At 45.8% G+C, this 14,490-nt stretch overlaps 1 pseudogene; it reads left to right on the top strand.

Annotated features, from left to right (window-relative positions):
- Positions 1–252: 252 nt before the first annotated feature.
- Positions 253–644, top strand: LOC146867861 (large ribosomal subunit protein eL42-like; annotated as a pseudogene).
- Positions 645–14,490: the final 13,846 nt, after the last annotated feature.

Below are 14,490 nucleotides of genomic sequence, written 5' to 3'. Positions count from 1 at the left end.
TAGAGGTTTATATAGCGCGAACTTGACCCGAATCGGGTATCAGAGCGCTTTACATAGCACCAATTGCATTACATCAGGACACATTCATTTTATTATTATTTTTTTTATGTTAGGCACAGGAGATTAAGTGATTTGCCCAGAATCACAGGATGTTCAGCGTCATTGCTGAGACTCGAACCCAGTTACCCAGATTCAAGGTCGCCCGCCCTAGCCCTTAGGCCAACTCCTCTCCCCACTAGATAAAAGTGTAAAATGCCCAGCTCTTTCTGCTGTTGCTGGCAAGATGGCGAACGTCCGAAAACTCACAGGGCTGTCTGCAAGAAGTGTGGGAAGCATCAGCCCCACAAAGAAACCCAAAAGACAAGAAGGGAAAGGATTCTCTCTATTCCCATGGAAAGAGGCGATACGATCAGAAGCAGAGCGGTTATGGTGGTCAAACATAGCCAATTTTCCGTAAGAACGCCAAGACCACGAAAAAGATTGTATTAAGATTGGAGTGCGTTGAGCCAAACTGCAGGTCGAAGAGTATGCTGGCCATCACAATATGTGAACACTTTGAATCGGGCGGAGACAAGAAGGGAAAGGGCCAAGATATCCAGCTCGAAGCTCCATCCTTGAGTTTAAGATGCCTCGCCAAAGTGTAGGATGTCCTCCGAAGTGTGTGGTAAAGAGTACTATTGTCACCCTGGGAGTGTTGTGGAAAAGAATGCGGTAGGCCGAATTACCACAAACAATGCAAGAGAGCTCCTCAACTCTCAACTATGTGCATACAAGGTTTTGGGACCTGAGTGAACCCCCTCTCATAAAAGAATTTACTAAACAAGCAGTTTTTAATGAGTCAATGGTCCTAAGAACCTCTTGTAATCACAATACCAATGTTTCCAGCCCCACTTTAGATTCCTTTGATCACATCAGGGTTTGCCCGCTCGAGGAATTGTCACCTTCGGTTAAAACTTCACAGACCAAAGACACTGCCTTGGTCATTCAGCAAAACATCACAAAGCCCCATCAATATCAAATCAAACATCAACGTCAAATCAAAATCAAATCAAACATCAAAATCAAACCCCCCAGCTGAGGTGCTTTAAGTACAGTTATGACCACGGGGCAGCCGCCAAAGGAATACTCTTTCTATATCAAAGATTTTGGTGCCCACTGCCCCCTTATCTCTACAGCCTTGTAGCAGTTCAACAAAAACAGTGTTAAATACCGAGCACGTCATTGGCCCTGAGGAGTAAGGTTCTAAAGGGCTTCTTTCTTTTGGTCCAACAAAAATATTTGCCCAAATGGAGATCACAAAAAACACAGATCTCTTTCAATACCTAGTGGACTTCCCTAGGCAACTTCCAGGGAACCGGTTGCAGAACAATGTCACTTATTTTATAATTCCCAACACACACTCATTCCAGGTGCAGCAGGCTTTTTCGAGAAATTCTTCCACATAATTTCTTTCTTGTTTCTCGAGTCATGACAAGGAGAACTCTTGTTTTGCATGAGCGACTTTTCTGAAATATTTAAGACAAAGGTTTTTTTTCTTTACAGCACCACAGGCAAACTTCAGAGTTTTCTGGTTGTACAACTGATTATATGCACCCCGTTTCGTGGCAGAGGTTTAGTCTAAGGCTGGGAAGCACAGCTCAGTTTCCAGGGGTCTGCACATAGTACCATGCTTTGACTCAGCCGCGAGAAGTGGGTTCAGGTGGTTGCAAAGTGTGGAGCACTGAACCCCAAGTGCTATACATTTGGGTTTGTGCATCTTTAAGGCTTATCAGTGGATTTACTCAGAAGTATCAGGTTTGTACCCTCAGAGGGAATTAACTGAATCACAATTAGACACTAGATTCATTCTGAGAAATGCTTCTTGTACTTGGACGGTTGTTGCATTTGAGTCTGGAGAAAGCTGTAGAGATTGGATGTAGGGCAGTTGTTTTCAGTCAGGGGGACTTGGATGGTAGGTGTTAGTCTTGTTTGCTGAGGTGTTTGGATGCAGGTGTGATGTGCATAAAAGATTGGCCGAGAGAAGAAGCAAGGTTATGCGTTTCTTTAATATATTCATGACTGAATAGTGAAAATACAACTTTTATTCTTTTCCTTTCAAATGGACAAAAGTTTGATGACCTCCTGATTATCGCATAAAAGGAACTGAGAGGTATTCCAAGTTGTCTCTCTTTTTTAACGAGTGACCCATCTCTTTCATCTGAGATAAAAGGAAAAAGGACATACATTATCAGTGTGTGGCTAACACTTGGGGAATATAAGGTAAGCACTGCTGTGTTGTGCATACTGTGAGTCAGACTTATTGATTTTACCAATGCTATTTATGTAAACCCCGCCCCTAGTCAATGAAGAGGGCATCATTTGTTTTGTTTACTTACAGATCCAAGATGGCGGATACCATTGAGGCTGGCCAATAAAAATAACATTTAATCTTAGTTACTCGAACCCCTTTTTGCACTATGTAAAAGACTGTGAGGAGTTTCGTGGAGAAACTGCGGAGCAGGTGATGGCAAGGGAGTAAGAGAGTTGGCTGAGGAAGGCACTTCACATATTAATAAAAAAGAAAAGCAAGGGAGGATGTCGTGAAAGAGATGGATAAGCATGGTGCAAGGGATAAAGGAGCAACAGATCTCGCTCGGGAGGTGCAGGTGTTTTGGGGACGGCTGTATATCGAGGTCAAGGCAGTCGAGGACGAGGAGCCGGGATAAGTCCAGTAGCGAGGGGCCGTTGGGACGAATGAAGCGTCTCACTTCATTCGTCCCAACGGCCCCTCGCTACCGGACTTATCCCGGCTCCTCGTCCTGGACTGCCTCGACCTCGATATACAGGCGGACCCGATTCCCTTGATCCCTGAACCAACACCTCCGAGCGCTGCCAAGTACTTTGCACGCTTTAGCTCTTCACAGGTGCACGAACCATCACTAACGATACGCACCACAGTAACCTGACTACTGTTTTCTCTGACGCCACCGCGCCCCTCAAGATTGACTCCCCTTGGACTTTTCTACCCCCCCTTCCTTGTCACAAGAAGTACTTTATGAATCATGTAACCATAGTCCTGATGATGACCTCTAGGTAAAGAGGTTGAAACGCTGTCGACTCTACAACGCCATTTGCGGTATTTAAAGGGTCATTCACAAATAACGGAATTACGTTTGTGATTGTAAATACCTTGTAAATACTTTTGTTTGACCCTCATTGTTTATTTGCCCTTCGCCGCTCCACGTTGTTGCCTAATCACTTGTGTCACTGCGCCGTTCACTCACCACGACACCCCCAGTGCACATATGGTTGTTATGGTTACTGTAATTTAGTTGTATTCTGTGCTTCCATCTACAAATAACAACCCTTCACCCTCCTTTTGGTCTCCCTTGTCCCTTTCCAGTGCAATATGATTAATTCTTGTGCTTAACAGTTCCCTTACATGATTTACCAGTGGAGACATTGTCCTTTTGCTGCTATACTTACCCGGTCTCAGCTGGGCTAACGGGTTCACTCCTGTTTCTGTTTTCTTTATCAGGAGTTAAGCAGCACAAGTGCGGTGGTGGCAGCAGTAGGAACTTATCTGTGTCACTCATTTAAAGTTTCACTGCTGTGTTCTTAACTCTCCCTTAGCCTCAGTTTGGTGTGAAGTGCTGCATGGTGTGTATGTGGCACACATGTGCTGGGTTTATGTCTGCCTGCTGGTGCGGGTAAGAGTGATTGACTGAACAGATGGCACGGGGGAACTTGCCTGCCAGATAGTGCTCCGTGATGGAACTCTTTTGACTTTAATAAAGAGTTGTAGATGGACTACTGTGACATAGACTACTTGTCGAGCTTAACCTGAATGTCGCCCACAGTCAATTGGAAATAACCACTACCACTAGGAGAGGGGAGAGGGGAGAGGGACTCAGGGGCCCACATATTAAACACTACAGCTCCATCCTCAGAGTACTGTGTGTATTCTTTGCAAATGCCATTGTATATAAATACTCTTTTTTTCATAGAAGCAGGCATTTGACTGGACAATCATTTATTGTTGTTGAACGTATTTTGAGTTGTGAGCCTGTGCTCACGCCTCTGAGTTTACTTCCCCCAAAAAGCCTTAGACTGCTTGACCTGTGCTACCACTTAGAGACAAGTGATGAAAGGGTACTTCGCCCAGTTGCTCAGTATCCATAGTAGGCCGGGTCACGGGACATCGGGAGAAAAAGCTCAGTCCCCATGAATAGCCCAGTAACTCCTGCTTGCCCCAATGCTTTCTGATTGCGGTGCTGACAATCACCCTCTTCCACTAAAGATCCCACCTAATTCCTACTAATGTAATCTACTGCATAGAAACTGGAGTAAGACATAAAATGGATCCTGTAGAGCACGAGACTAGTTCCAATAACCAACAATAACTACAACCCCACCCCCCCAACACTAACGCTGGGATCTGGAGCAGTGAGTGAGTTGCCCAGTTTAAAAGCACAATGCCTATCAGGGGTAGTAAGTGCTATATAATACAAGGGATTCCGCAATCTCTGTATGAATTGCTTTCTCTAATTCCTTTATAATCCACTCATGTCAGAACTTGACTATTGTAAGCTATAACAGTGGAGTTCTGACTTCACAGTGCCTGTTGCCAGAGGCTGCAGCTGAGGTGAACGGCAGGTCAGGTCATGGAGAATAATTGAAGCAGCTATAAAAAAAAGGAAGAGACATTGCTTTTCTTTCTCTTGCTATTTTTAGCTTGCAATGACAAGCAGAGATATCATGTTAATTTGTTTGCACTCATTATATAGTTAGAGAAAAGTTGGATTTTTTATGCATATTTTTACACCTTCCAAACTACTGCAGCTTTATTCTTTAAAAAAGCTGACTTTTATTGAACTGTTTCTAATATCTCTTTGCAACAAACATCTAACCGATTTTTGATTTGTTTGATTTTGCACAAAAGGTTTTATTTTGATTCTTCATGTTTGCAAACATGTTTGCTATTTCATATGAAGGAGCTACGCCCCAGGGTTTTTTTTTTTTTTTTTTTTTTAAAAACCTTTATTTTCAAAAGTCAGGACACAGCTATTCAGCCGACAACCCGGAGGTTCGGCAGCATCGATATATAGAAACAGAGATGCGTCCCCAGTACCGTGAAAGGAGAAGTGCAAAGGTTCAATTTTAAGTAAACACAAAAACACACAACAAACCCCAGCAAGGCAAGAACACTGAAAGCCCATGGTGAAGCCCCCCAGGGGAGGCCGGACCCCACTCATCTACCAGTTACAGTACAGTGTAAAGAGGAAGAAGGGGGACAGCAGAGGCCAAAAAAGTCCATAAACCATACTGAGCTGGAAAGAAGGTTAGGAGGAAAGCTGTTCCTCGGGAGGATCCAGATCCGGGGCAAGACATATTCCCCCCCTGTATTGATTCCACCGCCCCCAGATGGCGTGCCACTTCCGGGGGCGGCCTCTAGCGCAATAGACCGTCTTCTCCCTTAACATACTCCAGTCCATATTTTCTTTCCACGCGGTCAATGTGGGGGGCCCCGCGGAGCCCCACAACGCCCCAGGGTTTTAAGTGGTTTGTGGGAGAGGTGATAGTGTGACCATGTATTATATGGGCAAAAGTAACCCCTGGTGTACATGATAAGGATACTGCAAGTCACCTTTGAGTTACATAACCTTGTGGGGGAACTTGGCCTTCATCCTCATTCCTCTGTGTGGTTATGGGACTCTCAGTCACTTGCAATATCCTTATAATGTACGCCAGGGGCTCTTTATCCCATACATAATGCAATTACAATACAATATATAAACCACACTAAAACCAATACCATATCACTTTAACAGTCGATTGTAGTTAATACAGGCCACTTAATAATTCCCATTTACTGCTTGACACTCGTTTACTTATAGAAGACAAAACTGTGAAGAGCCATATCCGTCCTCCTGTACTATTTCAGTCCAACAAACCACTTATCATCGGTTGTATGACACAACCATGCATGCCTAAACAACGCATGCCTTAACTACACGGTCTTTACAACGACCATGTCTTTACCACACACGCCTTTACAACCAATTTCGTTGTAAAGGTTTATTGGGTAAATGTATATATGTGGAAAAGATCCTACCCCAGACCCTCCTACCCTGAGCCCTAAAACCTGTTCCCTTGCCCAATAAAGTACCCCGAACCAAGCACCCTAGCCCTAAGCCCTAAAAACTAGCACCCTGCACTGAAAACTGCCCCTCCCCCTGAGCCCTAAAACTCTGCCCCTGCCCTAAAAACTACCCCGACAATAGCCCCTCGCCCTGAGCCCTAAAACCAGCCCCACCCCATAAAATATGACCCCATCTCCCCCTAGCCCCAACCTAACTTACCAAGCCACATCACAGTCCTCCTGCTGCATGCCTTCCGGTTCCTCTCCCCGCCCATCCGCTCAGACAGCTAGAACGCCGACTGCCTTAACCACACATATGCGTGGTTAAGGCAAGCATTGTTAAGCTTGCGGGGAAACAGCATGCGTGCTATGGCCTGCGTTGTAAAAGCCTTTACCTCTTATCATCAATTTAACAGGCTCAAAAAAACTGAAGGGATCTTCCACATAACGCTAGTAAACGAAGGACTCTAATTTACTCCAACACTGCAGGTCCAGACTAGCAACATACTATGGCCACTTCTTGGCGTTTCACAATGACAATCAGATTTGGGAGAATATTAACAAAGTCCATCCCAGCAGATATCTCCACCAGGTCTCCCTACAGCCTATGCCTGTTCAGGACCATAAGCTTTAAACAAAATATCTCAGACTGGACAACAAAGTACAGTAACCACGTAAGTGAACTATAAACATAAGAGATACCAAAAATGGACCTGCAGAGCTTCTCAAAGCTGCCAGCTTGCTGAAAGCCATAAACTGTGCACCTCTCTCTCACACTTCTTCATCTATGACACTGCTAAGTAATGTGTCCCATAATAAAATAACTGCAACTCGGTGGTCCTCATGCACAGCACAACCTGGAAACACTTCCCATACAGGATCAAAACAAAGACAACACACAGCCAAACAAACACCCTACATGAGGTAGTCTGTCACTCGTATAGGCAAGCACTCCAGCATCACACATGGGGGTAGTAAGCGCTATACAAATGTTTCAGTACAGTACTTCTGCACTTCTATAACTCCCTTGTATCCCTTTTGGAAAATAGTAAGGTTTTCTGCACAACTTTTTCTGCAGTGCCTCAGACGCATCTGAATGCCACCAATGTTTCTTATAATAAGAGGACTTGCAAGGAAGTCCCAATAGACCCCACACTGTTTAATAACAAACACATTTAGAACAATGCTCTCTTTATACAACAATTCCTTGACCGGGTCATAGGAAGTAGACCTCATAAATAAACTACAATGTTTATTGAAAGCTTTTTGGAAATTACATGGGTAACAGTATCCACTGATGTTAGGACCGCCAGATGGTGTTGAGTTGAAACCCACGTCGTAATCCACCATATCTCAACTTTAGAGTCATGTGTTTTTGCTAAACTTAAAGTGTGCACCTAGTCATAGCCTTGGACTTTGAGGAACACGTTTTTGGTTTTTGGCAGTCAAATAACCAATGAAGTGTTGATAAACGCTTCACAGGAGTTCTCTGAACTTATACACATACAGCTATGAGCTCTACAAAACATTAATAAGAATGCTGAAGCAACTCTACCGGTGATCAGCGAGGAGAAAAACCCACTTACGTGACTCAAGGCCCACTGGTGGGTTTCTCATTCTAGAAAACTGCAATAAAGCCCACTTCCATAGGCAGAGGTTAAGAACTGCAGACTGTAAAGTAATGCTGGTCCTAATGTCAGTGCCTGGACCTCAGTGGTGCGTTAAGCTGAGGTCTGCTTTCTTGTCGCAAATAACCCAAAACTTTCACCCCCACCTTATTTTCACTGTTCTTTATTGTGCCCAAGCAGCCAATGTGTGGTGGCATGTTACGAGTCTGTGTCTACTATCTCGGGTGTTAAGCAATCTGTATTTGTTGAGGGGTTCTATTTAACACACATTTAGTACACTATGTCAAAATGTAAATAATCAAATATGGCTGCTTCATGTAACCTATTTATTTGTTTATTTTAAATCAGAAACAAAATACCTTGCTTCCTTAGGTGCAGAGTGCTGTGAGACAAATGTAAATATTAATACATGACCGGAGGTGGGCAAACCACTGTAAGCTTGTGCTCTTTGAGCCCAGCCAGACCCTCGGCTTGGCTCTGATTCAGCTGTCCTTGGAAATGTGTTAGTTTGCCCACCTGAAAACATAACTAGACATGCAAATGATGTGGCAACAGCACATTGTGGTAAACTGGTGCTGTGAAGCCGAGAAAGTTCTTCAGGGCCTGCTGTCCTTCTGAAAAGAAGTGCATTTGATGATCATGAGGTGGTTTGTTTATGCTGTTTGCAGATTCCTTTCTGCTTGGCTTGGCTGATTGTAGGATGATTTTCCGATCTTGGGTTTCCGGTAACAAGTGTTGGTAAACTGTTTGTTGGTACTTGGGCCCTGAGTTTCTATTTTCCAATCACAAACCAGGAACCCGGGTGTGAATTTTGCACACAGACTAGTTTACGTAGTGGTATGCAATCTGCGATGCAACTTATGTAGTACTAGGTGACACATCAAATTGCACATGAATGTTATAATTAGGCAGGCCTCAGTTTCAGACACTCTGTGATTGACTGATAATGCAGGGATGGAGCCCTGCAAGGGACAGCATACATCTGTCCTTGTATTTTCAACCCCAAACGGGAAACTATTTTTTTCAAAACAACCTGTGTCCAATAGAAGGACTGGTGCTTGGACGGCACTGAGGATGCCTGCCTGAGTACGCTGCTCCGTCGGATCAGGGAGATGAACTCCAAACCCAAGAGAATTACCAAACAGAGAAGGCGCACAAAAGGCATTTTTGGCCGTCGGAACACTTACTACTCCTGCTGATGATCGTGTGAACGCACCTGAACTCAGCTGGGGTGAGAAAATCGCGAGGGGACGTCGCGAGGTACCGAAAAGACATGGAGAAAATGGCGGCTAAGAAACGAAACTGAAAGTGGTAAGAAGATCCCCCGCCATCAACAACCACCCACAGCCAGCAGCAGCGAGCCAAGGTTGTGCAGCGATGTGTGGGGATTAGGAGAAGTAGACCTGGGTGCACGCACTAGAGCTCACAAAGAAGCTGAGTAGAGGCTGCCCACACCCACCCAAGCCTTACCCCGATATTTACCAATACTGGCATGCAAACGCGAATAGCGGGATGCAGTGGACCAGAGTGCGGGGAAAGGTGAAGAGAAGAGAGGGAGAAGGGGAGAGGAACACTTATGCGGGGGCACCAGTGGATATAACGGGCAGAGAACGCAACAGCAAAAGACAGAGAAAATGGTGGCGTGAAAACGAAACTGGAAGACGGAGACAGACTCCGCCGCCACACAACCAGCGATGCGTGGTGAAAGAGAAATGACTGGTGAAACGAGTATGAGGGGGCAATAACCAACTCGGAAGCTGAACAGAGCATAATCGCACCCCCGCCGATATCTGCCTGCACTCGGCTAACACGATCCACTCAGCCTAAACTGGGAAGTCAACACCGGTAAGCCAACACCGGTAAGCAAGCGTGGCTAGGCAGGAGCGGAGGGTCGTAGGTCCTAAAAGGGTAGTGGATGCAACACCGGGCATAAAACCGAGGAGGGGGCCGCGGGAAAATAGAGGGTCCTCTCAACAAAATGGCAGCAAGGTCAAACAAAACCGAAACTGCAACCGCTGATGAAGGAAGACGCTAGGAGCATAGGGGGAAGAGCGAAGCAAGGCCCCTATGATCACGGCCCTGCCCAAGGCATACATCACGGCTCAGGCCTTTAACGAATGATAACACAAACGTGTGCGGGGTTACTAGAGAAACGGGAGGAAAAGTACACAATGGTGCCAGAACGAAACTGAAAGGCACACAACAGCAGAAGAAGTGATACCCCCTGCCACGCCTCAGGCAGCACCAGGGGAAACACCGATAAGCAGAAAAGGGGAGAGAGGGTGCGGGAGACATAGAAGGGGCACAGAAACGGAAGCCAAAGGATCAGACCTAGTTGCCGGTAAGAAGGGAGGAGAGAAGGCGCAAGAGGGTGAAGGCGTGGGAGGAAGCGTGGCAAAGATAAAATAAGGGTCCCAGGCTCAAGTGGTGCGAGAGAAGGCGAACGAGGCCCCCAAGGAAGTGATAACCGAGGCGCTAGCGGCACAGTAACCTAACCACAACAAGGCCACCATCAACTAACATAGGGTGGAGCCCAACAGGTGTGGGTTTTAAAGCTCTCAAACCAAACCGCATCTTGGAGTAAGAAACATAACCACAAAAGGGGAAGACACCCTCCAGCAGACCTCCAGCAGCCTAGGAAAAGCCAGAGGAAAGTGAAAACAGAAACTGGCAGCAGGTCAATAGTAACCGGATCGTGACTCCCATACATAATCTCTGCAGCCACTGATCGAGGTCCCAGTCGGGGGTCTTAGAGCCAGAGGGGACCAAACAAAGGAGCCCAACGAAAGCCCTAAAGTGCGAACAATCCCATACCATACGTTCCCCCGCAAAGCTGCTCCAATCCAAGACCTGAAGAGTGCAAATACAGCGGAAGCTCTCCGCACACAACTCAAGCCAACTCAAGCCAAAAAATCTAGGAGTAGAGCAAACTGCCCATCACCGGACAAACCTGCGAACCAAGGGGAAAATGGCAGAGCGGGAATCAAGGCTTACCAGCAACTTAAAAAAAACAAGGGAGAACCTGCGCTATCTGACTCACCGCTTAAACAGAAACCAGACATTAACGGTACCCTGGAAATGATCTTTAAAAAGCTAGCAGAAGTCCATGACCTGGCAAAGACCACAAAACAAACCACGGATGCAATCCAGTTAGAGATCGCAGTGGTCAGGGCTGACATGCACACAGTCAACAACAGACTCACTGCAGCAGAGCAGAGAATCAGTAACATTGAGGATGCAGGCTTAAGCTCAGACAAAGAGCTGAAGTCTCTGACGAAAATCACAGTGACTCTCCAAAAGCAAACAGTGGAACTGGAAGACCGCAACCGGCGGGGGAACATCCGAATACTTGGAATACCGGAAGGCGCTGAGGACTCGGCGCGGTCGTGCTTAGCCTTTCTCGAGGATCTGGTTTCCAAGCTCACAAACCTGAAATTGGACCGTCAGTTTGAGCTAGACAGAGCACATAGAGTCCCCACTTTCAAATCTACAACAAGGAGCGCAGCCCGACCAATAATATGTAAACTCCTGAGATCGCAACACACGGAAGCCATTTTGAACTTAGCACGTAAGAACCACCAGATCTCCTGGAAAGGACATAAGATCATACTTACGCAGGACTACTCTAAACCCACGGTAGACACTAGAAAGGGTTTCCTTGCCTTAAGGGACAATCTGAGGAAGAAAAACATACAATTCTCTTTCATTGGGCCCGCCAAATTCAGGATAAGCGACGGCAGGAGATCATACTTCTACGACAAACCTAAGGAGCTGGCTAAATACCTAAGAGGCCCGACACCCCAAGAAATGGAGACATCACAAGCCTGAACAAGCAAAAGAAGAGCCTCGCCTGAGCTAGGAAGTGACAAATCTCAACCACTATAAGGGGGGGGGGGTCTGCAACCAGTACCTACCTCAACAGCCGATATCTACCTCAATGAGCATGCATTACTACCTCGAATAGACACCTCAAGCCTCGATCAGGCCCTATGGATCCAAGGGACAGCCAAGACCGGCGGCACCAGGACACTCGCTGAATACTCTCAGCACATGAGACTATCTCCATATCCTTTATCTTGTATAGACATTGGGACAAGTGTCAAGCCACGATCAAGACTTAAGGTTCCAAGGGTCAGCCGATACCGGCAGTACCAGGACACTCGCTGGATACTCTCAACCCAAGAGACTACCTTCATATCCTTTATGCTATATAGACGCTGAGACAAATTTCAAGGGCGGGGGGAGTGCGAGTACACAAACAAAGTTATAATAGGCAGCTGGATAAACCCTAGAATCTCTTGGGAAAACAGTGGCATAATATGAAAGGTATTCCCTGAGAGACGGGGACAGCGACCCTGTCATCGCACGTCCGACACACGATGTTTTAGTACTAGGGGGGAGGGGGGGTCATTCAGGGCTCCGTTTTCTATATTAGCTATCTTCTTTTTCATTTTCACCTCTTTCCTCACTACAAGGGGACTCTGGCAACACCTAATACTCTACATTATCGGGACACCTAGCTTATCTAGATACACTAAACCAACACCTGCTCTACATGCAATCCACAATAGACCTGTAACCTTGCCACACGGGGGATACAGGGAAGGGGGAAGAAATCAAAGATCTGGAGGTAGCACAAGTCTGTACCAACCCTATAGGGAGGACTCATCAGACATCCCCTACCTTAAATAATGGCTCACAGTAACACTCTCAACCTGTCATCTGACCTTAATATAGTGTCCCTCAATGTCAAAGAACTTAATCACCCTATTAAACGCAGGAAGATCTTAGACTACGTAGCTAAAACCTGCTACAAGAGACCAAGCTATCCATGGAGGACGCCAAGCTAGTTAGGGGTAACTGGATATCACAAATGGCTTGCTCATCCGCAGAAAGGAAAAAACAAGGGGTCATTACACTACTATCTAAAAGATCCAACCTAACACCAGAATCACAGAACCACGATGAAGAAGGTAGACTTTTGTTGACACATCTGAGACGGGGGAGGAGCTAATTCATGTAGCTAACATATACGGCCCAAACATGGATGACCAAACGTTTTGGGAGGAAGTATCACACACATTAGATAGCTTCCCACAGAACAAACTCACGGTGTTGGTGGGGGATTTTAATATACCATACTGGTCACAGTACCGAAACTGCATTGCTAAAATCCACGGGAGAGATCAGAAACATCCTAGACCAGGGAGGGAATGCCGCCCTGATCATGTTGGATCTCTCAGCAGCATTCGATACCGTGCATCACGGTATATTGATGAAACGCCTCAATGAGATAGGAGTTAAGGGCTCGGCCTGGAATCTCCTCCAATCCTTTCTTATGGATAGAGTACAAACTGTAACATTGGAGGAGTTCCAGGCAGAATCACTCTCCCTGCCTTGTGGAGTGCCCCAGGGTTCTTCATTGAGCCCGACCCTTTTTAACATAAATGTCTCCTCTTTGGCACCACTTGTGGAACTATTTGCGTTCACTTTAACCTCCTATGCTGATGATACCCAAATAGTGGTCAACCTGCTTCCAGGAAACTTCGTACATACACCATCAAAACTACAAAACTGTATGTCTGCGGTGGGAGACTGGATGGCACAAAACTGCCTAAAGCTTAACTCCAATAAAACAGAGGTTATTCTTTTTGGCAATAACCCTAATTTATGGCTCCAGGCTGCTGGCCGACAGATCTTGGCCAACTCCCTACTCCGGTAAGGAAAGTAAAAAATCTCGGAATATGGCTGGATGACAAATTGAGTGGCAAGGATCAAGTGAATAAAGTTGTTTCCACTACTTCCTATATCCTCAAATCATGTAAAAAAATTATGCCACTACTCCCAAAAGCAGTACAGCAAATGGTTATCACTGCTCTCATTATGCCAAGACTGGACTATTGTAATAGTCTATATTTGAGGATACATGAAGGATCCCTAAATAAATTGCAGATTCTGCAGAATGCGGCCGCGAGACTGCTTACTGTTACACCTAGGTCTGGTTCCATTTCTACCCAAATTAAGGCCCTTCACTGGTTGCCAGTGAGGCAACGTATTCACTTTAAGGCTCTGACACTGGTCTTCAGGGCCCTTCACGGAATAGGACCTAAATTTTTAATACAACAACTCCATTGGTATTCTCCTACCAGAACCCTACGATTCTCGGACGCAAAACTGGCTATGGTTCCCAGGGTAAGGAAGGCCAATTGGGGTGGCAGAGGCTTTGCGACCAATGCAGCCAAAGCTTGGAACACTCTTCCTCTATCTTTGAGAAGTATGACTGATCTCCTCCCTTTTCGCAAAGCATTAAAAACATTCCTTTCCAATTATTGATCTTTTTATTCTTCATCTTTCTCCCACCCATCCTCTTGCAGGTCTTCTCTAAGCGCCAGGACACCTTTTTGATAACAGTCGCGCTCTATAAATGCCCATAACATAATATAACATTGGACCACATACTGGACAGACAGTCAGCCTGACAATACCGTCCGTCGAACTCACACACCACGCTGAAAAATATTTGCTCTAAATTTGACTTAAAGGACCCGTGGCGACTCCAACACCCGGACACCGGGGACTATACTTTCTACTCCAACCCACACAATTCCTACAGCAGGATAGACTACATACTGATCTCAGGGTCCCACACACACCTGATAGAACACTCAGAGATAGCACCTAGACTGGTCTCAGACCACTCATGTATCAGTCTAAAACTGAGAGGGTGCAACAATGAAGCCG

The sequence above is a fragment of the Triturus cristatus genome, chromosome 1_2 (assembly GCF_964204655.1).
Source record: "Triturus cristatus chromosome 1_2, aTriCri1.1, whole genome shotgun sequence".
NCBI lineage: Eukaryota > Metazoa > Chordata > Amphibia > Caudata > Salamandridae > Triturus > Triturus cristatus.
The sequence above is the reverse complement of the archived record's forward strand: the minus strand, read 5'-3'. Positions and strand labels throughout refer to the sequence as shown.